This window comes from Quercus robur, chromosome 3 (genome assembly GCF_932294415.1).
Source record: "Quercus robur chromosome 3, dhQueRobu3.1, whole genome shotgun sequence".
In the NCBI taxonomy this organism is placed as follows: Eukaryota; Viridiplantae; Streptophyta; class Magnoliopsida; order Fagales; family Fagaceae; genus Quercus; species Quercus robur.
Genome location: NC_065536.1, coordinates 57,632,017 through 57,659,402, shown reverse-complemented (window position 1 = coordinate 57,659,402; position 27,386 = coordinate 57,632,017). Strand labels below are relative to the sequence as shown.

The window sequence follows — 27,386 nt, the reverse complement described above, 5'->3', positions numbered from 1 at the left end:
CCATCCCAAAAACCTACTTTATCAATTATACAATACCATTTTACAATACACCCAACATCCCAACTTTTATTTTCCTATTCTACTTATTAAAATAATATTTTCACATAATAAAATAATATATACCTAAACCCAAATAAAAACAAAAACCCAAAACCCAAATCACAACCACCTGCAAATAGAACATTCCCAAACTGTTGCTTGAAACCCCGGCCACAAACTCCGGCAACCACGGCAACCCACAATCAAAATCAAAATCAAACCAAACCATGGCACCCCCAGCTCCACCACCATGAACCCACCAAAAAAAAAAAATCATACCAATTCCTTTAAGCACCGATCACAGCAGCAACAAAAAAAAAAAAAAAAAAAAAAAAAAAAAAAAAAAAAACCAATCCAGAACTCAGAGAAGACGATCCAAGTTCCAAATAAAAACAAAAACCCAAAACTCAAGACCCAAATCACAACCACCTGCTACTAGAACATACCCAAACTGTTGCTTGAAACCCCAGCCACAAACTCCGGCAAGCACGGCAACCCACAAAATCAAAATCAAAATCAAACCAATCCACGGCAACCCCCAACTCCACCACCATGAACCCACAAAAAAAAAAAAATCAAACCAATGGAAACACAGCACAGCCAAATCAAAATCAAAACCAAAATCAAAATCCAAAATCAAAATCAACCTAACCCTCCACGTCCTCTCGCGCCCTGAGGTCACGCGCCTCCCTCAGATCGTCCAAACCTTAAGTCTCAAGTACGACGAGAAGGTCCTCCCTTCGATCGGCAACGAGGTCTTGAAGGCCGTCGTGGCTCAGTTCAACGTCGATCAGCTCCTCATCGAGCGCCCGCAGGTCTCGGCGCTCATGGAGACCTGGCTCACCGAGCGCACCAGGAACTTCAACATCGTGCTCGATCACGTGGCGATCACGCACCTGTCGTACGGCGCGGATCTCTCGCGCGCCGTGGAGCAGAAGCAGGTGGCGCAGCAAGAGGCGGAGAGGTCGAAGTTTGTGGTGGCGAAGGCGGAGCAGGAGAGGCGCGCCGCCATCATTAGGGCCGAGGGAGAGAGCGAGTCAGTCGGCGAAGATGATATCGAGCCTCACGCCGTTGCCCCCATTCCGTTGAAGAAGAGAGAGCAGGAAGAAAGAGCAGGAAGAAAGAGAGAGAAAAGAAACTGAAAAAATGAGAGAGGAGAGAGAAATTTCCTGGGATAAATGGCTGAAGAGAGAGAAATGAGATTATTAAAAAATTATTTTTTTTTATAACATTCAGCTACAGTACCATCTTACATTTGAGATGGTACTGTAGCTAAATCCCAAATTTGACATTGGCATATGGCATATAGCCTTTCCATTGTTGAGTAGTTTTGGGACTTGAATGCCAAATCTTCCTAATATTTGGCATATAGCCTTCCCACTGCTGATGCTCTTACAGACTTAGGCAGCAAAATGAAGAAGAAGATAGGTAATGAATGAACATAAACTATAATGCTTGAATCTTGAAATTTACAGACTTGGGGAGCAAAGATGAGACGTGGGAGCTCAAATATTTCCTTGAGAATATAAACCATAATACTTCCCAGCTGTATTACTAGCCTATAGCTACTATTACTCACTTATGTAGCTACTATTTTTTTCTTTTACATAAAAAGTCAGAACCTTGGAATTGAGATGATGATAGGACGTCTCAAGGACACTGCCCCCATTGAATGCTCAGGCAACCTGCTCACTTTTTTGCTGAATTTTTTTTTTTTGTTTTGCCTGGATAGTTAGCTGCTCACATGTACACTTTTTTAATATTTATATCCAACATAACATTAGTTTTGTCCTTTTTGATGTGCTTGACCCAAAGTATCTCATGAAACCTCTTTATTAATTTGTTTTGAATAAAATAATGTTATATTTTACTTATGTCTGACATCTTTTCTTTTTTTTATTACTTTAAATACGTTACATCAAAATAATATCAAATATTTAAATAAATTTATAATTTTAATCTTAATAAAAAATAAAATTTATTATCATGTGCCATCTAAAAAAGGTTTGTATTTTTAATATAAATGTATAATGAATTTATAAAAAAATTAAGATTTTAACTAAAACTTAAGAATCAAAAATATTAAAAAACTTTTATAATTTATAAATATTTTTAACAAATTGTGTGGCCTTGAACTTTTACCAAAATGTATATATATATATATATATATAAATTTATAAAATAGTAAAACTCTGAGATGGTATGCAATGATATATCCAAATAGATTTATATCAAAATATTTTGTTTTAATAGCAAACCGAAATAATCGAAACAATATTCATAATATTAATACTAACTACTACAAAGGCGTGCTGTAGACTCCTAAAAAAAAAAAAGAAAGGGCGTGCTCGCCATGCTGTAGAAAAACTTTAAAATCTTGGAAGGCATGATGAAAAATCAAAGTTGCGTGTCTAAGTCAATGTGTAGATAAAGATGAAAAGATGTGGTGACGGACATAAATAAAGGTGTCAGACAAAAATGAAGATATGAGGGACTGAGAAAAAACAAGAGATAAAAAAAAAAATGAAAAGTAAGTAAAATATACTCCCTCCATCCCACTTTGTTTGTCCTCTATTCCATTTTAGGATGTCCCAAAATATTGTCCTATTTCTAAAAATAAAAGTCATTAATTTATTAATGTTCCTATTATACCCCTATTTTATTAATAATTCAAATTTTTGATAAATTTATTTAAGGGTAGTTTTGGAAACTTATACATTTTTAAAAGATAGACAAGATAATAAATGATGTTCCCTTAAAAAGTTTGACTTTTCAAACAGGACAAACAAAGTGGGACGGAGGGAGTAATAAAATGTTGGAAATAGGAATGGTTTGAGTCGTTTGACATTGTGCAGTGTGCCTAGCCTTCGTTTGCCAGTTTGCTACATTAAAAGAATAATTAGTATTTTAATAATATTTTAATTAAAATAATAGTAGTTTAATTGATTTGATTAGATTAATTTTAAAATACAAAGTTTTATAAATATAACACTTATGTTTTTAAAAGTAATAGATATCTTTTACCTATATTAAAAAGAGCGAATGCACATGTAAATAGTTCTTTTGTCGAGTAGCTTGTTTGCTATTTGTTTATTGTTTCAGCATTTTTTTTTGTTTTTTTTTTTTTACTGACTTTGTCCAGCACCTTCTTGACTTTTTTACCCTTTATATACAAGCAGGCCGAAAGGGTTTGTTTTGTCTTTTGCTAGCAACCACTGAGGTATAATACAAGCACACTTATAAAATTCTATTTATTTATTTATTTATTAAACTTATGAAGATATAGTTTAATAGTTCATAAATCTCTTGTTTTGAATACGTTTGAAAATATATGAAATTCTCACATTATTGCTCTAATGGTACGATAGAATAAAAAATTTAGAAAACATTGCAAGGCTTTCTTTTGACCAAAAGTTCATTATTCATCTCAAATCTGCAAGTTATGACGTTTATGGAGAAACGCACAATAGATTTAATATTATTTCCATCTTTGATGTGCAAAATGAAAGTAAATGAATACAAGCTACTGTGACAAGTAAATTGATATATATATATATGTGTTTGAAAACTTCACTAGAAATCAGAAAAAAAAAAAAAAAAAAAAAAAAAAAAAATTGAAAATCATGAAAGCCAGATAGAGACATAATTATTACTCAATTATGTATCAATTTGTCTTCCCTTTTGTAGATCTAAGGTGTAGATATGGATACATTTGTTTTTTTAGACCTCTTTTTGTACACAATATATACTCATCTTTATAAACTACACTTGTGATATTGAAGATTTTTTTTGTATAAAGTCTAATATGATTTACGTTATTATTATAGTTAATTTATATAAAAAGAAATTCTTGTATTTAGATTTTGACATAAAATATAGCATAAAAAATTATATTATCTACTTTATATAACAAATACTACTTTTTTTTTTTTTTTTTTTTTTTACGTATGTGATCTTTGGCAGTAAAATATAAAAAATAGCATTTACGAGAAAAGTAACGGAACAAGGCTAAAATATTGATATCTGAATATTTTGAAACATTTAATTGTATAATTTCTAGGCAGTCCAATAATTAAATAACTATAAATAAATTTTATTTATACCCATAATTGTAAAATCATTTTACTAGCTAGCACGTGCTTCAAAACTAGTATATATATATATATATATAAGTAATATGTTTTCTTATCAAAAAAAAAAAAAAAAAAAGTAATATGTTTTTAAAAGTAAATAGTTTTATATATTTTGAAATCCGAAACGTCTTGAAACAGTACATTGAAATTGGTCGGTATTAAAATATTTCAATTCATTGGACAAATCGAAAAGGGATCCTAAATAGTATTCATAACATTGGATACAACATAGCTATACAAGTACACAACATATGTCCATCACGCACTATCCTTAGATTTGAAATCTAACCATTGGATTCGAAGAGTGCAATGAAAGGTTCATTCTAGTAAATTATGGTCACAATCAAACGGTTGGATTTTGAGAAATGTGCGGTCAAAGTTTAGTTAAAGTTGTTCAAACCCGGTCAAACTTAATAGATGGTCTCGAAACCACTACACTTGGTAAAATTCATATTCAAATCTTGATCATTAGGATTGAAGAGTAGGGTGACATATTGGTATTGGTGAAATTTAAGAACAATTGAATGATCAGATTGAGAAAACATAGCCATATAGTACACAACACATGTCCATCACGCGGCATCTTTAGATTTGAAATCTAATCGTTGGATTCAAAAAGTGCAATTAAAGGTTCATTCTAGTAAATTATGGTCACAATCAAACGGTTAGATTGAGAGAAATTTGCGGTCAAAGTTTAGTTAAAGTTGGTCAAACCCGGTCAAACTTAATAGATGGTTCCGAGACCACTAGACTTGGTGATATTCATATTCAAATTTTGATCATTGGGATTGAAAATTATGATGACATTGGTTTGGTGAAATTTGAGAATAATTAGATCATCAGATTGAGAGAACATAGCTATACAGGTACACAACATATGTCCATCACGTGCCATCCTCAGATTTGAAATCTAACCGTTAGATTTGAAGAGTGCAATGAAAGGTTAATTCTAGTAAATTATGGTCACAATTAAACGGTAGGATTTAGAGAAAGGCGTGGTCAAAATTTAGTTAAAGTTTGTCAAACCCGATCAAACTTAATAGATGGTCCCGAGACCACTGGACTTGGTGAAATTTATATTCGAATCTTGATCATTAGGATTGAAGAGTATGATGACATATTGGTGTTGATGAAATTTGAAAACAATTGGATGGTCAGATTGAGAGAACATAGTCATACACGTACACAATATATATCCATCACGTGCCATTCTTAGATTTGAAATTTAACCGTTGGATTCGAAAAGTGCAATGAAAGATTAATTATAGTAAATTATGGTCACAATCAAACGGTTGGATTTAGAGAAATGTGCGGTCAAAATTTAATTAAAGTTGGTAAAACCCGGTCAAACTTATTAGATGGTCTCAAGACCACTAGATCTGGTGAAATTCATATTCGAATATTGATCATTAGGATTGAATAGTATAGTGACATATTGGTATTGGTGAAATTTGAGAACAATTTAATAGTCAGATTGAGAGAACATAGTCATACATGTACACAACATATATCCATCACGCGCCATCCTTAGATTTCAAATCTAACTGTTGGATTCGAAGAGTGCAATGAAAGGTTAATTCTAGTAAATTATGGTCACAATCAAACGGTTGAATTTAGAAAAATGTGCGGTCAAAATTTAGTTAAAGTTGGTCAAACCCGTTCAAACTTAATAGATGGTCCTGAGACAACTAGACTTATTGAAATCCATATTCGAATCTTGATCATTGAGATTGAAGAGTATGGTAACATATTGAATTGGTGAAATTTGAGAACAATTAGATGGTCAGATTGACGCGTCATCCTTAGATTTCAAATCTAACTGTTGGATTCGAAGAGTGCAATGAAAGGTTAATTCTAGTAAATTATGGTCACAATCAAACGGTTGAATTTAGAGAAATGTGCGGTCAAAATTTAGTTAAAGTTGGTCAAATCCATTCAAACTTAATAGATGATCTTGAGACAACTGGACTTATTGAAATTCATATTCGAATCTTGATCATTGATATTGAAGAGTATGGTGACATATTGAATTGGTGAAATTTGAGAACAATTAGATAGTCAAATTGAGAGAACATAGCTATACAGATACACACCACATGTCCATCACGCGCCATCCTTAGATTTCAAATCTAATTGTTGGATTCGAAAAGTGCAATGAAATGTTAATTCTAGTAAATTATGATCACAATCAAACAGTTGGATTTAAAAAAATATGCGGTCAAAGTTTAGTTAAAGTTGGTCAAACCCGGTCAAACTTAATAGATGGTCCCGAGACCACTGGACTTGGTGAGATTCATATTCAAAACTTGATCATTAGAATTGAATAGTATGGTGACATATTGGTGTTGGTGAAATTTGAGAACAATTTGATAGTCAAATTGAGAGAACATAGTCATACAGGTACACAACATATATCCATCACGCATCATCCTTAGATTTGAAATCTAACCATTGGATTTGAAGATTGTAATGAAATGTTAATTCTAGTAAATTATATTCACAATTAAACGGCTGGATTTAGAGAAAGAAGCGGTCAAAGTTTAGTTAAAGTTGGTCAAACCCAATTAAACTTAATACATGGTCCTTTGACCATTGGACTTGGTGAAATTTATATTCAAATCTTGATCATTAGGATTGAAGGGTATGGTGACATATTAGTGTTGGTGAAATTTGAGACCAATTCAATGGTCAAATTAAGAGAACATAGCCATATAGATACACAACACATATCCATCGCACACCATACTTAAATTTGAAATCTAACCATTGGACTTGAAGAGTGTAATGAAATGTTAATTTAGTAAATTATGGTCACAATCAAACTGTTAGATTTAGAGAAAGGCACAGTTAAAGTTTAGTTAAAGTTGATCAAACCCGATCAAACTTAATAGATGATCTCGAGACCACTAGACTTTGTGAAATTAGGTTTAGTAGGAAGGTTTTCAGTGGATTATTGGGTATTGGAGTAGTTGTTAGAAAATGTTAATAAATAAATAATTTTGAAAGATGATGAACATCTTGTTAACATTGACTTCGATAAAATTGATTAGGCAAAATGATAAAAAAATTTATTATTTTGGCTCATATATCACGTATTATTACTTTTGATTTTAATTAATTTGAATATGTATGTTATAAATATATTTTAATTTGATTTATTTACTTACTTTTGGTAAATATCATTACATAATTGATGATTGAATTGGTTATTAGTTGAATATATTGTGAATTTATAATGAATATACCTTTCATATATTTATAATGAATTTATTAGTTTGGTAAATATTGACTAATACCTTTCTTATGACACATGATACAGAAAAATCAAAAATTGATTCCCGATACGATTCACATTTTGATAACTATAAGAATTAGTCAGTATTTTGAGTGGAATTAGAACGTTCTCAATTTTTATTATTTTATCGATTTCAAGTTTCAAATGGGTAACATTATGATTTGAGAGTATATTGAAGCAACAAGCCCTCCGTTGCCTCATATTTTCTTTTTTTTTCTTTTTTTTAAACGGATTTGAAAGTTTTAAATTACTTTAGAGGCTGCAAGTTTATTTTGGTCATTATATAAGTTTAGGGGTATTTTGGTAATTTGGACGAGGTTAACGGTATTTTAATCATTTCAAACATTTTAAAGGAATTTATGTCATTTTTAATATTTTAAGAAGCATTTGGAGGATTTGATAAAAAAATAAAAATCATATTATATCAAAATTGTTTTCGCTACATACTAGTGACGACAATCTTTGTCTTCATTAAAAGATCCCTTATAGCGACGACCTAATTCATTGCTAATATAAAATCTGCTTCCCTCCAATAATTCCCACCACTTTTTGAGAGTGAAAATTTTACCCTCCATTATATTTAGGTAGATATATTTGCGACGACATGTTATGTCATCACTAATAGCATTCTAATAGCGACCACCAATGTGTCATCACTGATAAATAACGCATATATATAATATATTTACTATATATTTTTGGCCACATATTTGTGACGAAATATAAGGTCGTCACTAAAGATTATTATTAGCGATGATAGATGTTGTCATTAAAATACACCTTATTTTAGCGACATAAATGTAGTCACAACAAAATTTATTGTCATTGCTAAAAGTTTCCCTCCATTTTTCCAAAAGTAAATAAAATTCCCTCCATGGCGTTAGCGATGACTTATTCGCGACTACCTTAGTGTCGTCGCTACAATACACTTATTAGCGATGACCATATATTTTCGTCGCTAATGTATGCTTAATAGTGACGACTTTTTGGTCGTCGCTAAAACATTGGTCGCAAAAGACCAAAATTCTTGTAGTGAACAATCCATTTCAATTTCCTTACAAATTATTAACTTTTAAACTTGCATCAAGACCAGTTAATTCAATTACCAAAATTGTCTTTGCATTTAATGGAAAACTATCTCCTAAGAGTGAATAATTTTTCAGTATAATTGGTGATTTTTTTTTTTTTTTTGAGAAGATAATAGGCGATAACTGATAAGTCACTATTAATTTTTTTATTTTTTTAAATTAAATCGAGACATTACCAAAATGATTTGATTGCCTATTCTTAGCATATAAAAACCGTTCTAATAAGTCGAAGCTCTAAATTAGAAGTTACTAAAATATTTTACATTCATCAATCATCATAATTTGGATAGGAATAGGAATGGGACAATTATCCATAAATCTAATCTTATCCAAAACGCACTAGTTATGATGTGATGCATACTCCATTTATCCACGCATTGTTAAAACAATGAGAACCATTGATTGGTACCCAACTCTTATGTATATATAATACGTAGTCTGAGTTTAGTTTCAAACTATCACACACACAAAGAAACAAGTGTGAGTGTCTTATTGTGGCTCTGATGAACTCTTCTCTGCTCTCTCATTCTTTCTCTTCTTCTTCAGCTGCTTTGTTTTCTAGACATAAACCATACCTCAAACTTTTTCTTTTTTTGGATTCGTTTGGTTGTTGTTTGATAGTGATATTCTATGTTTTGATGTCACAGCTAACATTGGCACAATTTTTTCCTCTAATTGGTTCATTGTAAACATCAACTACTTCCCTTCATCTACTTTTTTATGTTCTTGATTGTATATTGAAACAATATGATTACCAGATGTCTTTAGGCATTTGTTAATGGACTATTTTATAAATGTTTTTTTTTATGAGAAATTTAAAAAGTTGTAAAAAAAGTTTGTTACTTTTTTCTTTTCCTATAAAATGTTTCTAAAAATATTTTTTAAACCAATGTCCATATGACATCCATTAACTTTTTTCACGATTGAAAATGACACATTATACAAATATACATGCTAAATGCCCTCACTAGGTTTCTTGGATGGATTCCTAGAATAGTAATGGTCCTAATAGTCCAAATAGTCAAGTACATTGAATCATGTTTTGTACTGGGTGTAATGTTGTATGATTTTAGAGAATCAAGTTTTCTAAATCCATTCGAATGCATCCAAAAAACTTGAAAGAATATAAAGAAATCAAAATATATATATATATATATATATATATATATAATATTCAATAGTTGGGAGCAATATTTAAATGGACAAAGTTTAGCTACAAAATTTCTTATAGGCATAGGCTACAATCTTACTCAATATCTTTTTAGGACAAAGTTTAGTTATAAAATTGGTTATAACCTAAAACTACAACCTTACTTAATATCTTTAACATTATACTTAATATCTTTAACATTATTACATATTTTGAAAACCTAACGGTTAGATTGCATGTTCTTTACGCTCTTAATACATATGTTAAATTTTGTGACAATCGGATATTATTTACTATATGATCTATAAGATTATATTTTATGCATAATTTTAAGTTACAAAAACTTACAATTTAAACAATTTATTGATAACATAGATATTAATCTTTAATTTTCTAAAAATTTTGCAAGTATGGAGCATATAAGAAGAAGATGTAATCTAATGGTAGATTTGCCAAAATTCACCTCTAATAAAAAGATATTGAGTAAGGTTGTAGTTTTAGGTTACAACAAATTTTGTAGCTAAATTTTGTTTATCTTTTTATTGGAGATGAATTTTGACAAATCCATCATTGGATTACATCTTCTTTTTATATCCTACATACTTGCAAAATTTCTAGAAAATTAAAGATTAATAGCTATGTCATCAATAAATTGTTTAAATTACAAATTTTTGTAATTTAAATTATTATATGTAAAATATAAGCTTATAGATCATATAGTAAATAATATCTGATTGACACAAAATTTGATATGTATATTAAGAGCATAAAAAACATATAATTCAACGGTTGGATTTTCAAAATATATAATAATGTTTAATTTATTAAATAAGATTGTAACCTTAAGTTACAACTAATTTTGTAACTAAACTTTTTCTTATTTAAATTTGGAGGTCGACATTAAAAATACCAGGATATGTGTGAGTTAAGCTACAAGGCTTATGGCAAACAAATAAAATAAATCAATCAAATTTAAAAATAAAAAATAAATGAACTTGGGAATTTAGAAATGTTCTAATGTTCCTTGGTTTTGGGTTTTGTAATAATGCACTTTTGTTGATCGTATGGTATTTCCTTCAGGTAGGACCACCCCTAACTTGAGCAAAACAATGGCTAAAAATAGCACTGATGCTGCTGATGAGGTTCCAGTTAAGCCATCGGTTACAGAAAAATATACCCAACTTTTGATTGATGGGAAATTTGTCGATGCAGCATCAGGTAATGTAGATGAGTTTGGACTTAAGCTTGCCAACTCAAAAAATAAAATAAAATAAAATAAAAAATAAAAACCAATTGAACACATGTATAATTTACTAATTTTATTGCAAATAAAATAAAATCATGCTATACATCACTATATTTTTAACCTCAATTTTTGAGTAACGTGGTACCTCAGAAGCTTTATATTGTTATTCTGATACATGCTAATATTTACGCTATGGCTACATTTGGCCTCAGGGAAAACTTTTCAGACATTGGATCCGAGGACAGGGGAAGTGATTGCCAATGTTGCTGAAGGTGATGTTGAAGATGTAAATTGAGCAGTTGCTGCAGCTCGCATGGCATTTGATGAAGGACCATGGCCAAGGATGACTGCTTATGTAACTATTACTTATTGTTCTACCTATTTTTCACTTTTAATTTGATGTAGAACGTAAACATCAGTGTCTACAAACTATACAATTGATTTGTTTTCTTTATTTTATTATTATTTTTTTTAAATATGTCCAGGAAAGGCAAAAGGTACTCTTCCGCTTTGCTGATTTGATTGAACAGCACAATGAAGAACTTGTGGCACTTGAGCCTTGAGGCTTGGGATAGTGGAAAGCCTTACGAACAGGTTGCTAAAGTTGAAGTACCAATGGTGGCGCGCCAAATACGATACTATGCTGGTAAATCTATAGATATAGTTCATCTTCTGCATTATATATTTTGAGCGTTCGTTACATTTTGCCGATTTTTATAAGTTTTCTAAGATTTCTATATGTGAAACTTTCAGGGTGGGCGGATAAGCTCCATGGTCTCACAGTTCCAGCCGATGGACCATTCCATATGCAAACCTTGCATGAACCTATTGGTGTTGTGGGTTCAATTATTCCATGGAATTTTCCTCTCATCATGTATTGTTTTAAGGTCGGGCCTGCATTAGCATGTGGCTGCACTGTTGTATTAAAACCAGCTGAGCAGACACCATTGACTTCTCTCTTTGTATCAAAACTACTGTATGAGGTAGATCATGAACGAAACTTTTGTTCTTTGTACATAAAGGTTTTATGTCTTATGCGTTTACATTTAAGGTTTTATGTCTGAACTCATCTTTTCAGCACATAAGCTGCTCTTTTTATTCTGATCATATGATCTTTCTTACAGGCTGGACTTCCTCCAGGTGCTCTAAATGTGATCCCTGGTTATGGTCCAACTGCTGGTGCAGCTATTGCCAGTCATATGGATGTGGATAAGGCAGTCTAAATATTTCTTTTGGTTCAAGTGATTTATTGGTCTTAAGGAGTTAAAAGGAGAAGAGTCGAACCAGTGACCTCCACTTCATGAGGCATGGTCTTCAGCTGAATCCTTGGGTATAAGATTTTTAATATTGCATTCTTATAAGATTTAATTTGCCTCTCAAGAAAGATAAAAAATTCTTGTAATGGTGCTTAGCAATCAATTGTGACATTTCTTTGGTATTCCGTCAAATTTTGAAATGATTAGGGGGAATAATAACAATCCAGGACTAATTCTCATATTGTATATACTGGTCTTTGCTTGAATGCCACCTAAACTCTCAGTAATTTCTATGCACAGCTTGCTTTCACTGGATCAACAGAGACAGGAAAAATTGTTCTTGATTTGGCAACAAAAAGCAATCTAAAGTCAGTAACCTTGGAACTTGGAGGGAAATCACCCTTTATTGTATGTGAGGATGCTGATGTAGATAAGGCTGTCGAGCTTGCACACATGGCTTTGTTCTTTAATCAGGTTTGTCTATAAAATTGTTCCAACACTATGATGGGTCTTAAGGAAGTTAAATTCATTCTATTGATCATGATTTTTTCCAATCTGCAGGGACAATGCTGCTGTGCTGGATCTCGTACATTTGTACATTAACGTATATATGATGAGTTTGTAGAGAAAGCAAAGCAATACGCTATGAAGCATTCTATTGGTGATCCATTCAAGGAGGGCATTGAACAAGGTCCTCAGGTAATCGACAACAATTCCTCGTAAATTAATTTTTAATGTTGCATTTACGTATGCTTGACACTGATCTTACAAAATTGTTGAAAGTTGTTTGAGAAGCTTCATCTGCATTTACAACTTTTACTTTTTACATGTTATGCTTCACAAAATCCTGGACAATATCAGTTATTTCTCTTGCTGCTTCTATTTACTACAAGTGTAAAATTGGTTTGCTATTTTTAGTGATACACTGATACTAAATGTTGCTTACTCAAATGAATCAGATTGACACGGAGCAATTTGACAAAATCCTGAAATACATAAAATCTGGTGTTGAATGTGGAGCGACCCTTGAAAGCGGGGGAGAAAGACATGGCAACAAGGGCTATTACATTAAGCCCACAGTATTCTCAAATGTTCAGGTAACTTTTAGTTATACGTACCATCTTTGTACCATGAAGATTTTGAAATAATATGGTTTATGAAAGGCAACTAACTGTTAATTTATACAAGGATGACATGTTGATAGCAAAGGATGAGATATTCGGTCCAGTGCAGACAATCTTCAAATTCGAGTGAGAATCGAATCCTTTTTACATTTACAGGGTCTGTTAAGTGATTTAAAATTTTAAACAACGTGGTACTGAATGCACCTTTATATTTATAATATTTAATTTTAGGGACCTTGACGAGGTGATTCGAAGATCGAATGCCACGCACTATGGGCTTGCTGCTGGGATCTTTTCGCAGAACATAGACACTATTAACACTTTAACACGTGCATTAAAAGCTGGGACGGTTTGGGTGAACTGCTATGATGTATTTGATGCTGCACTTCCTTTAGGTGGGTACAAGATGAGTGGTCATGGCAGATAGAAAGGATATGATGGTATGAATCCAGCATGGCTCTAAATTCAATTTTCTTTCTCGGTGTTCGGTGTTTGCAAATAACAAAGAAGACAGGATCAAAATTGAAGGCTATGGATGAATGATGACTATGATAAAATCTTTCTTTTTTTTTTTTTTTTTTTTTGTGATTGACTTCATGGATTGAATTTCTTTATTTTGTTGGATGTGTCAATAAGTGAATAAATTGTGCAGCAGTCTATATATATAATATAAATTGTACTATTTAAGGGTGCATTATTTCTCTCTCTGTGGCCTTATTAAGCGGAGTGGTGATATTTGTTAATAGACAATTTTTGAAAAGTTTTGATATCACTTTTATAGAAAATATAAAAATTATTAAGAAAATCAATTACTTTTTTATTTGTTCATAAAAATTTTCTCCAAATATTTCTTAAACTAATGTCAACGGTTAACTTTTTCCAATAGAAAAATCAAACTAAAAAATAGTCAGCATCAAACTACCTATCTCTTCCCTTTTTTTTTGTTTGGGGGAGGGGGGGGGGGTGTTTCTAACGATGTTCCCTATATTTATTCCCTATTTAATTTCTTTATTGTTTCTTGTGTTTTGTTAATTGTGATAACAAAAAATTGGTGTTTTGAAAAGTGAGAGAAATAATAAAAATAATAATATTTAAATGAAGGCTAAATTACAAAGGTTCTTTTTAGAAACTGGCTTATTAGAAGTCCAGACAGGGCTTTATTCAAAAACCAAAAACTTAAACAACATCAGCAATAACCAAGAGTCTAAAGGCTTGTTTGGTTTAGAGCAATTTTGGACCATATCACTCAAAACTCATAGCTAAGTTCTCATAACATGTGGGATCCACACAAATTTTTTTGTTTGTCTTGATACCATCACTCAAAACTCAAAAAATTTGAGTTAGAGTGATGGAAATAGGAAACAGCTAAATGGTGTTTTCAAAAACTGAGATATGAAACTCAGTGGTATTGTTGTAAATATTCGGACTCTGTGGGGCCCATATGTGTTGTCTTATTACCTCTCTCTAACTTTTTTCTCTCTCTTTCTTCTCCCACTTTTTTCTTTTCTTTCTTTCTCTGGTTTATCTTTCTTTCTCTGTTTTTTCTTTCTTTCTTCCTTTCTCTGGTTCTTTGTTTGGTTCTTTCTTTCTTCCTTTCTCTAGTTCAGCCCAGTTCCGCCGCCACTAGCCAATGACCCAGAAAAGGAAAACCACGAGAGCCTCTCTCAGCCGCGGTCTTTGCCGAAGAAAGGCAAAGCGAGAGCCTCGAAACACCAAGACCCATGATCGCCAATGCCGGGTTTTGATTTTGTTGTCGTGACTGACAAAACAGGCGCTATTGTCGTGACTGGGTTTTGTTGATGGGTTTTATTTTTATTTTGATGAATGGGTCTTGATTTTGTCAATGGTTGATGAATGAGTTTTGTTGATGGTTGATGGGTTCTATTGATGGGTTTTATTTTTATTTTAATGAATGGGTTTTGATTTTATCGATGATTGATGAATGGGTTTTGTTGATGGTTGCTGAGATAGAGATGGAGAGACACGGGTAGCAACAGTAGGCAACATTGGGTAGTGTCAGTGGGTGGGGTCCACGGATTTGGCAAAAAGTTGTAGAGATATGTAATCGAGTTGTGAGTCCAAATAGGTGTTTTGTAGTTTTTGAGTGAGGTGAGGTTTGAGTAGGGAGTTATGAGTTCTGGGTTTGAGTTATAAGTTTTGAAAACTGAGCTATCTTTAAACCAAATGGGCCCTAAATCCCCAGGAATGTCTTCTAGCCAAACTTGAAAAATTAAACCAGCTTTAGATTCTTTTAGCCAAAGCATCAGCAACTTTATTACAGGTCCAATTAACATGACAAAAATCAAATAAATGCAACTGGGAAGCTTGTTGGAGAACATCATCAATAATATGCCCATACACAGACTGGTCAGCCTTTCCAGATTGAGAGCTCGAATTACGAGCGCTAAATCACCTTCAAAAGTTACTTCATGGATGCCAATCTCACATACAAATTGGACAGCACATCGACACGCAAGGATCTCCACTTCTACAACAATTTAAGGGAGTGGAATACGCATAGAGAGAGCACCAACAACATCACCTCTAAAATCTTGAACAACCACTCCAATTCCAGCCACATTGATGCTATTGAAAACAGCACCGTCGAAATTTGCTTTGAACTGAGGATGGTCAGGTGGGCGCTATTGATGCGAGATGGGAATCTGAACTGCAACGAGCATGACAACTTGAGCATTGAGGAAGTCCTAGAGCATACCACTTGCAATTGAGAGGATATGGTCCAAAGGATGAGTTGGGCGGCTTCGACGGACAGCATTCCTTCGATTCCACAATTACCAAGATGTGAGAATGAAAATCTCAACTCTGTAGTCCTTCGAAACCTACAAAAAAAACTTGAAATAAGGTTAGTGAAGTCACCTAGATGGATGGAAGTCAAGAGATTAGGGCCCATTTGATAAAGCATTTTAGCAATATGTTTTCAATTTTTAAATAATATTACACACATTTTCACATATTTTTTTACCCACACGTATTTTAAAAAAATACAAACAATATTATTCAAACTCCTTTACCAAACGGGCCCTAGGTTATTTAAAATAAGCTTACAGAGTAGATCATATCTTTTACATCATATCTCAATTTAGTCCCTAACATTTTCAATGTAGTGTCAATTTAGTCTTTTCCTTTATCTTTTTTATTTTAAAAAATAAATAAAAAATAAATAAAAACTAATGTGTTAAAAAATAATTTTTCATGCCACATCAACAATTTACTGTACCGCCACTTCAGATTAAAAAAAAAAAAATATATATATATATATATATATATATGTTCACGGGTAAAACACTAAAACCCCTAACACTTTCTCTCTACGTCTCCATATCTTCTCCCTAACTTCAGATCTAGACTCACCATGAGGTCTCCATGTCGACCTTTTCTCCGAAGTCCAAACCAAACTCCACTTTCTATATATCTATCTCTTGGTTTCTCTATCTTGATCTCACTCTCTCTAAGGCTTCGATACCCACGAATCAGCAAGCCTCCATGGCCGAAACATGAGCTTCTTCACCACAACCACCACTCCACAACACCTCAGACGATGGCTTTCTCTTCAAGCCGAGGCTGCCCATTTCGTCACCTCCAAGCCTGGACCCATGTATTTTATTCTAACAGATCTTACTCAATTCCTTGTCCCATAATTTCCCCTTCGATAGGAAAATATTTTATCCAAAGATTATATGAATCAATCTTACCGGTAAGACCAATACCCAAGTCATCTAAAATTTCAGATCCGTTAATATTACAGTAAAGATCAACCCCCATTGTGTAGCACTATAAAGTTTTGAAATTTCTGGAGGTTGGTGAAGTGGACAATGCAGGCGCAGGGCAAAACTTAGAATTACTTATTTTAATTTCTGGCGGTCAACGTAGCATGGAAAATAAATTCTTTTTTTTTTAATTGTTCAGCTTGATATAGGCTTTTTTATTCAAGATAACAGGATTTGAGTATTGTATATGTCAAAAATAAATCAATTGATATCTTGAATTAATGATAAAGATCATTTATTAAAGGAACTGATATCAAAGGTTTCAAATTCTTACTTACCTATTAAAAAAGGTCCCTGAAATGACAACTTGATTCAGAATTTTGATATTATTACGATATTATGGTGTCCATGTTTACATTATGTAGCAAGTATGAATGCTTGGCAATAAGATCGAGCTCAGCTCGCATTCAAAATAAAACTAAAATGAACAAATATGAACATTTAATATTTGACTTGGCTTGTTTACAATCCAAACTTTTATCATTAATATACTATCTTATCTATTTATCCATAGCCATTTAATTCTACATTGCTATAATCTCTATAATAAACATTAAATAAATAAACTTTTCAAGCAAAATAGTAACAAACACATGCTTCTTCTCGGCAAAAAAAAAAAAAAAATGTAACACATGCTTCTGCTTTTTATCTCCTTCAATTTATTAAACAAAACATTTTACGTTGAAACAATTGAAGCTTTTTTTTTTTTTTTTTTTTTTTTTTTTTTTTTTTTTTTAATGGGAAACAATTGAAGCTTTAGTTGGAGATTAACTCCATTGGTAGGATTATTACCTTGTTGGTGTGAAAGGAGAATTTTCTCTTTATATATATATATATATATATATATATATATTGTAAAAAGTGAAGGCCCTCTCTAAATAAAACTGTGTTTTATTGAAGAAAACTGAGCAATACAACCACACAATTGAATAAAATACAATCGCCTAGCTATTTATATACAAGAGCTATCTAATAAAATTAAAGAAAAACTAATTTCCACTTTTGTAGGGAAAAGTGGTTACAAGCTTATACTACAACTATCTATGATTACAAGAATTTATATCAGAGCCTTATCTCCCCAAGCAGCCATGGGGCAGCAATAGCTCATGTCCATTACCTCATGTTCTGCCCTTGGGATCGTGGTCTTGCCTTTCACTGCACTAGTATCAATTCTGGACCTATCTTCCATAGCACTAGCAGCAGTCCTAGCATCACCACAGTGGCGACGCCAAGTTCATGTCAGGGTGTTCCCAGGAACACACTGACATGAAAAAAAAAATATATATATATATATATATATATAATAATAATAATAATTAAATTTTTTTTATTTGTTTATCCTTTAAAAAAAATTAGGAACACCCTTAATCAAAATCAAAATCAGGAACATCCTCAAATAAAAAAAATTTTAAAAAAAGCCCAAAAAAATTTTTGAACTAAAATCTTAAAAAAAAAAAAAATTGTAATAGTCAAGCCCACCGAAGAAAAAAAAAAAAAAAAACCCAATATACTGAAAACAGAAACCCATGGATTTTCCAAAAAAAAAACTGATCGGTATAAGACTAATCTGTGCAAGCCCAGCAAACCCGTTCATTCCTCAACCCACCCTCCAAATACTAACAAAAAACCCCATTCTTCTCCGTCAAATTCCAAATCACCAATGAAAAAAATAATACTAATAAATAAACAAAAGAGCAAAACAAATCTCCTCTTACATTTACTGGGAGTATAATGCCCCCATCACGCTGCCTCTCCATGACAGTCCTCCACACCGCCAGTCGCCCTTCTATGAATCACTGGTATCTTTCTCATTTTTTATCTCGCTCTCTTGTTGTGTGTTTGTTACCTTATTTTTCTTTCTTTCGTTTTTTTCTATAACTATGTGTTTTGTATAACTCTGTGTGCTGTGTTATTGCTGTACAACACTTCAAAATACTGTGTCTGAGTGTGAGAATGACATTTTTGTGACTGTAAATTTGACAAGTGTGGATTTCTGTCTTTCACTTTAATTATATAATATATTATAATATTTTTGAGTTTCTGTTATATAATAATATATAAGATTATAAAATATCGTTATATATAATTAGTTATTACAATGTACTGTTGTTTGCATTTATATTTTGGCTTGAGTGGTTAAATTATAAATGAGTTTTATACAATAAAAAAAAATGTAGGACACAACATTATTAAGCTAAAATATTAATTCATAAAATAAAAAAATTTATTGGGTCTTGAATTTTTTTTAATTCAATAATTTTTTTTATAGTTAATTTGCCCCCTAGGAAAACTTCCTGGCTTCGCCACTAACCTCGAAACACTCGAAATAAATCGGAATGACCCAAAAAATTTTCCTAAGTAGAATAGGGTGGGTTACTATTCCGGTTTGTTTACCGGCACGGTATTTTCCAGCCATTGCGGAATGGAATTAATAACATTGAATCAAACCTAATTATCTAAAGGCTAAAAAGAAATAAGATTGTGTAATTTATGCTTCTTAAGGAACACCCTAAACAAAATTCCTAGAATTGCCACTGCATCACCAGCATTGAGATTGATCTCATCAAGTTTAACATATATATATATATATATATATATATTACAACTCATTTTTGTTGATGTCAAAACCATGAATTATTATTTGTAAGGATGACAACGAGGTGAGTTAAGGTCATATCAAGTGTGTTGCATCCGTCTTCAGGGCAAGAACAGGGTGAGTTGGAGTAGGCTTGAGTTATATTTTCTTCCCTAATGAGTTGGTTTCGACATTAATTAGATAGAGATGAAAGAAAAAAGGGAGGGACAATCATGAGGATGCTAAGAGAAAAAAAAAAAAAAAAAGTTCAGTATTTTAGAGGATAGTAAAAGAATATGTAAAACAAAATATTGTAAATAAAATGTGTAAAAAATGTACTTTAAATATATATATATATATATATATATATATATATATATATTCGAGATAGTATAAGACAAGGCTGAGCGAGCCAAACTCGTCCCCCCTCCCCCAATCACCTTTTTAGAGTGAGGCATGGTAGGATGGATCATGCAAAGTAGGAAATATTTACTATCCCTAATTTCTTGTGTGCCTCTGATCTGTTTTGTTTGGTTATCTCTTCCCATTAGGTCAAGGAAACAATGATGAAAAAAGAGCAATATATACCTTTTTATTAGTCACTAGTTAAGGCAGCACGTGCAAGGCACGTGCTAGCCATGGGGAAAAAAAAAAAATAGTGATTATGACCAATTTTAAATTTTATTTGTATCACAAAATAAAAAGAGACATTAATTTTAAAAATTTTGATAATTATGTTATAAAAAGTTAATCTCATTTGTATAAGACCATTACGGATCCCAATTTAATATTTTATTATTTTATTTTGACCTATAACTTACACATAATTAGTTGTAAATATATTGTAATAACAACAATATGTCACGACATTTTTAGTTGTGCTAGATCTCCGTATGATATTTTATTATTTTATCTTATTTTATTTTGACCCATAAGGAATTGACACATGCGTCACAACATTTTCACAATATCTCTATGTATACATTGTACTTAATTACAATGTAAATTTATATTGTAGACACAAAAAAATTGGCAAATTAAATTTATACAATATTTACCATTTTTTGTGTAAATGTGTATAATATTAACCACTTTTGTGTATTTACAATGTAAACTTACATTGCAAGTACAAAGTAAACATATAAAGATCTTAAAAAAAAACAAAAAACAAAAACAAAAACAAAAATAAAGCTTAAACTAACTGGCATACTTGAAGGAAAAAAGAAAAAAAAAAAAAAAAGGAAAAAAAGAAAACAAAACAAAAAGTGCACATCACTAATTGAATAAACCAAAAAAACACTATTCATGAACCTTTGGCTCTATTTATATAGTTAATAGAAATAGATATGCCAGCTTACATAAATATTTAAAAGGAAAAACAAAAAAAACACAAATCGATAACTAAAAAAAAAAAAAAACTTTAGGCATTGTAAGAATTAATGTTAAAATGTTGTGAATTTAGCATTTTTTTATTTGATCTATAAAAAACTGAGATCTCAACAATTGTGAAAATATTGTAATAACAATAAGTGTTGTAATATTTTCTTAAAACATTTATTTTTAGTTGTGGTTGATCACAGTCTCATATTTTATTATTTTATTTCAACTTGTAAGAAATTGATACTCAATAATTGTAAAAATATTGTGAAATTTGTTGTGTTAGTATAACAATATATATATATATATATATCAGTTTACATAAATATTTAAAAGAAAATAAAAGAAAAGGAGGAAAAAAAAAAAAAAAAGGGATTACTCTGAAAATAAAAAGGCTTTAGGTACTGTAGCTACAGTACCTACTGGCACTGTAGCTACAGTACCGCATGGTGCTCACGAAACCAAAAATTACTGTAGCCGCTACAGTATTTACACAATACAAACACACTGAGTATACCGTACCAAAGTACTGTAGCTATAATATCAGTTGAATAAAGTAAAATCACTGCACAATAAATTTTGTAATATTTTTTCAAAACATTTATTTTTAGTTGTAGTTAGTTACAATCTTATATTTTATTATTTTATTTCGATTTGTAAGAAATTGACACGTCAATAATTGTAAAAATATTGTGAAATTTGTTGTGTTAGTATAACTATATATATATATATATATCAGTTTACATAAATATTTAAAAGAAAATGAAAAAAAAAAAAAAAAAAACGGATTACTCTGAAAAAAAAAAGGCTTTAGGTACTGTAGCTACAGTATCTATTGGCACTGTAACTACAGTACCGCATGGTGCTCACGAAACCAAAAATTAGTGTAGCCGCTACAGTGCTTGCACAGTACAAACACACTAAGTGTACAGTATCAAAATACTGTAGCAGTTATAGTGGCTTTTATATATAAAATATATTGTGTTAGTATAACAAAAAATATATATATATATATATATATATATCAGTTTATATAAATATTTAAAAGAAAAGGAGAAAAAAAAAAAAAAACGGATTACTCTGGAAAAAAAAATCTTTAGGTACTGTAGCTACAGTACGGTATGGTGCTCACGAAACCAAAAATTACTGTAGCCGCTACAGTGCTTGCACAGTACAAACACACTGAGTGTACAGTGCCAAAGCACTGTAGCAGGCATAGCGGCTTTTATATATAAGAGATAAGAGATAATTTGTTGAAAAGGGTACTGTGAAAATATTAAATTTACCTGTTTTGGGGTGCTTTTTCTATATTTCTTTTAGCTCGTTAAATTTGTGAATCTTAATAATTTTATTTGAAGATCAGAGATTTTCTTTTTTCTTTTTTCTTTTTGATAGAAAAGATGAGAGGTTCAAACATATCAAGGGAGGGTTTTGTTATCATTGACTTATCAAGATGGAGAAATTTATGTTTAGGTGCATTAAATCTTTCATAGGATCTCAACTAGGCCTGTAAGGCTGTAAGTAACTGTTATAAAAAAAATAATAAATAATGAAGATGATAAGATTGAATTTAAATAATGAAGATTTTACAGGTTATATTGAAGGATTTGGTTTAAATCATATTTGTCCCAACTTTCATTAGTTTCGTGGGACGAAGTGATAATATAAATAATCCTAATTATTATCCATGTGATCATATGAACAAAGGGCAATTATTTTGCTTATTATTCAATGGACTACGTGCAATAGCTTATTTTTATTTTTATTTTATTTTATTTTGTCTCAATTATTGTGCCAGATTGGTAGGACTAGGATCTGCTTTCAATCATGTTAGACCCACTTTCATGGGACTAAGTGGTAATATTAAAATCCTTATTATTTCTCATGTGACTTGATCATATAAAAAAGGGGAGAAAATAAGCTATTGCTTGTTCAATAGACCATGTATATATTTATTGAAGCAACTTGGAGAAATGAATAAGATTTCCCGTCACAGTGATATCTAGATAGTCTAATGGAGGAAACATGAGATTTATGGATTTACTGTCTGTCCTACAAATTTATTGAGTTTATTACCGGTGGTGATTCTAGGAATTTTTATGAAACTTAAATTATACAAAATTTAATATATATATATATATATATATATAAAGAGTTTTACATGCATATTGACAAAAAAAAAAAAAAAAAAAAAAAAGCCACACGTAAATACATAAAATCTTATAATTGCCTTCGGTTTTTTTTTTTTTTTGAAATCATTGCATGATATTCTCATCATCAATGCTGCAAACTACATCTTTTTCAGAATTTCAGTTCAATAAAAATTTTCTTATGCTTTTCATTTTTGTTGTAAGGGTCTAATATATTGTTAAGGGAACTAAAGGTTAAGGACTAAGTTTGGTTACAAACTTAGTTGTAACCTAATGCTACAACACTCACTAAACAAATTAACATAATTATATATTTTGAAAATCTAACCGTTGAATTACATGTTCTTTGTATTTTTTAAAACACGTGTCAAATTTCATGTCAATCGGATATTATTTATTATTCAATCCATAAACTTTATTTTTATGTATAATATTAGACTATAAAAACTTGAAATTTAAACATTTGATTGATAACATAACTATTGATCTTTGATTTTATTGAAATTTTGCAAGCATAGAGGATATAAGAAAAAGTATATAATTCAACGGTGGATTTGTCAAAATTCACATCCAACAAAAAAAAAATGTTAAGTGAAGTTGTGACTTTAGTCTATAACCATATTTGTTTCCAAATTTTGTTCTAAGTTTAATTATGTTGGACCTAAAAAAATTTAGGGTGTCAGAATTTTTTTAAGGTAAAAAATTATAAAATTTTTAAAATTTATATATAATAATTATTTTTTTCCAAGTCAAAGTGGTCTTGTGTCAACCCTATCTCCAATGTGGAGTCGCCCATGTCCACCTCACAAATATTCCGAAATAAATATTGTAAGGACGCTGTTTGAGTCCCAAGCCCAAAAGTTAAAAGGATTTAGGCCCAAAGAGCCTAATACAATGAATTTGTAGAGAGTGGGTTAGAAAACTAGGCTCTAATGAGTTGAGTAACGATTATAGTGGATCCAAATGACAATAAAGTAAAAATAAACTGGTTTTATCTAAGAAAATCGTCATCGGCACAATGCAAGGAGATCAGTTCTTGTATATAATTAAAGTTGATTACAAGTACAGTTCTTGTTACTACAGTATTTCTCTTTCAATTCTCCGATCCCCCTCTCTTAGGGCCTCCCTTCTATTTTATACTGTCATTTTCCTTTCATCTCTGCCCTCCACATGTAGATTAGATTGTTGGTGTTGATCTTTGTCACATCAGTACCTTCCTGAAGTCTCTGGGGAGTAGTTGTAAGGCTGAAAACTATTGTTCAGGTATCACTTCCTTATCACTTCCTTATTTCTCAACTCTCATTTGTCCTGTACGTTCATAACGCATATCTTTATCAATAGAATTTCCTGGAATGTCACCCTGGATGACAGAACACACTTTCTGACCTCTGCTGCGTTTAGCCGAGGAGATACTCCTCCTCAGCTTACCTTCCCCAGCCTTCTCATTCGTAGCTTGCTCATGGAGTCCTGAGTCTTACATCTTCATTACTGTTTATTTGTCTAGTGTCCTCGAACAAGGCCCAAGGCCTAACATATATTCTTGGGCCCCTCATCCCTACAATAGCCCCTTAAAACTCCGGTTTTTTCCTTCCAGTCAGAGGAGAAAAAATGGGGTTTTGACTTTGGATAATTAATCCCATATGTTTCTTTGATTTCCACACTTGAGAATGTTGCTTTGCGTGTCCTGTAACTGTTCCTAACACTTCGGAGCCCGCGATGTCTCATTAAATGCTCCAGGCGGCGCTTTGTTCCCTGCATCTTATGGTGAGATGTAGATCCTATGGCTAGCATTTCTCCTTGAATTTTGAGCGGGATAACTCCCACTTAATTCTGCCTCCTATATAAGGCGCTTGGTGGGTTTACTTTTTTCTTTACTTCACAAATCTGTAAACTCTTAAGACCTCTCAAACTCTCAAACTTTCAAGACTTCCCAAATCTCCCAACTCTCAAGAAGTTCCTGAAGTATCACCTGTTTTTATTTTCGTAAGTCTTTACATTCTTAAGTTCTTTTCTTCTCGGCCAACCTCCTCGACCTTCTAATCTTCAGTTCCTTTTCAAAAACATTTCCCTTACTTCCCCTTAGCTTGCTTAGATGAGTAGATTCAAGCTTGTAGATTCCCCTGCCAGTATGAAGGGCTTTAAGGCCAAGTATCACATTCCCTAAGGAGTTTCCCTATGATATTGTGCTCCAGACCAAGTGCTCACACATAGAAATGAAGGGGAGGTCGTCATTCCCATGACCGCCTTTATAGAAGAAGGAATAACGCTTCCCATAGGTAGGGTAACCAAAGATTATTTGATTGCCCATAGGTTGTGACCTCACCAATGCGCACCTAACCTGTTTAGAGTCTTAGGTAGCATCAATGCTCTCAATAAGCAAATGGGTCTGAGACTCACCTGGCACGATGTCGTATATATGTACGAATGCCATTTGCTTGCTGACTCAGGGTATTACCTTAAGTAGAGGTCCTCAATCGTTAGGCTTGTATCGTATCTTCCCAAGTCCAATAAAGGCATGAAAGACAACTACCTAATCACTTCTGGGGAATGGCATGACAGTCTTCACTGCCTAACTCGGGAGGGAGAGCCAGGTGAGGTGCTCTAGGGTTAGATCCCTTGGCACAGGATTTAGGTTTTTAGTTTTGCTATTCTTCCCTTTAACACTTCATTTCTTTTTTATGATGGATTTTATCAATCTGACTGTGATTTTTCTCCTCAGCTGTTTTTTGTAGATAAAAGACACGTAGCGCCTAGCCTTAATTTGGTCAACGTCCCAGACCTCAACAGAGTCCTAAAGTCCGAGGTGTTTATGAGTGAGGACATGCAGCTGAGAGCGGTCCACCTCATTCTAGACTTCGAGCCACTATAGGACACTTTCCAGGACGTGGGCCACGCAATCAGGGCAGGCGACCCTCAGCTCCACAGGATAGACGTTTCTGTACCTGGGTTCCTTGCCTGAGAAGATGTTGTGCCAGTTGAGCTGCCTCCCCAACTTGTTCTCCCTGAAGTAGTGGCTCCGAGGGAAGAGACTACTTCCTCACGCTTATCACTCAAGGAAGAAATAGACCAATTCCAACTCGAGGAAGAGAGGGAGGAGCAGGGAGATCCTATCATCCACATATCGGACCCAGAGGACGAGTTTGACAAGACTTCAGGTGTTCACACCCTAGGCTTTGTAGTTGCAAAAATAGATGATAGCTCCGAGGTGGAAGAAGAAGAGATGGCACTTAACCCGAGGAAATGCTTGAAGGATCTCCTTGCAAGGAGGAATAAGGGGTCATCCTCTAAGGAGACCTTAAAGTCTCAGCCCCTTCCTACTCTTCCCCCTCCTCCTCTTTCTACTACTGACTTGCACCCCATTCCCAATTTGAAGAAGAAAATGAAGGAGTAGGAAGTGAAGGAGGGTGAGGTGATCTACCAGGAGGCCAAGGAGCAGAAAATGGCCCAAGGCAAAGGACGGGCCTCCTCAGTGGAGAGCAGGGAGGATCCAGATGTGGCCGAGGTGCACCAACAACATCACACCTGGGCTCTTCAGCTGGAGTTAGATGGAGCAGCCATTCCATGGAACTCCTCTATTAAGGAGTTTCAAAGAGAGCACTCCTCTTACGTGGCTGAGGCCCTAGAGCAGCCCCTCCTCTTACCGAAAGATATGTCTGCTCTGAGGCACATGAGGCAGCCAGAGCACTTTATGTCCCTGAAAAAGGATCTAGGCCTGGTAGGTTCACAATCATATCCTTTAGTTTAAATGCTAAGTTGCCCTTCCCATTTTTTTTAATTATTATTTCACTATATATATATATATATAATTTTTTTTTTTACATGGTATTCCCTTGTTGTTTTTGTGCAGGCTATCTAGGAAGTTTTTGTAGTCAAAGAGTGGGTCAACGATACCTGAAATGATGCCAAGGTTGAGGCCAACCTTCGCGCCAAGACCAGTAAGGCCTTGGGTGCATCTAAGCAAAAGAATAAAAATCTTACCACTAAGCTGATTGCCGAGGAGAGGGTGTGTATGAGTGCCGAGGCGGGCTTGAAGAATGCCCAGGACTATGCTGAGGACCAGCGTAAAAGGCTCTACCATGCTGAGATATAGCTAGCCACAGTAAAGCAGCAGGTCTGGAGTTGAGTGCTGATCTAGAGAAAGCTAAAGCTAGCCACAGTAAAGCAG

The 27,386-nt window shown here is 32.8% G+C and overlaps 1 pseudogene; it reads left to right on the top strand.

Moving 5' to 3' along the window:
* Positions 1-866: 866 nt before the first annotated feature.
* LOC126719838 (benzaldehyde dehydrogenase, mitochondrial-like) lies at positions 867-26,612 on the top strand (annotated as a pseudogene).
* Positions 26,613-27,386: the final 774 nt, after the last annotated feature.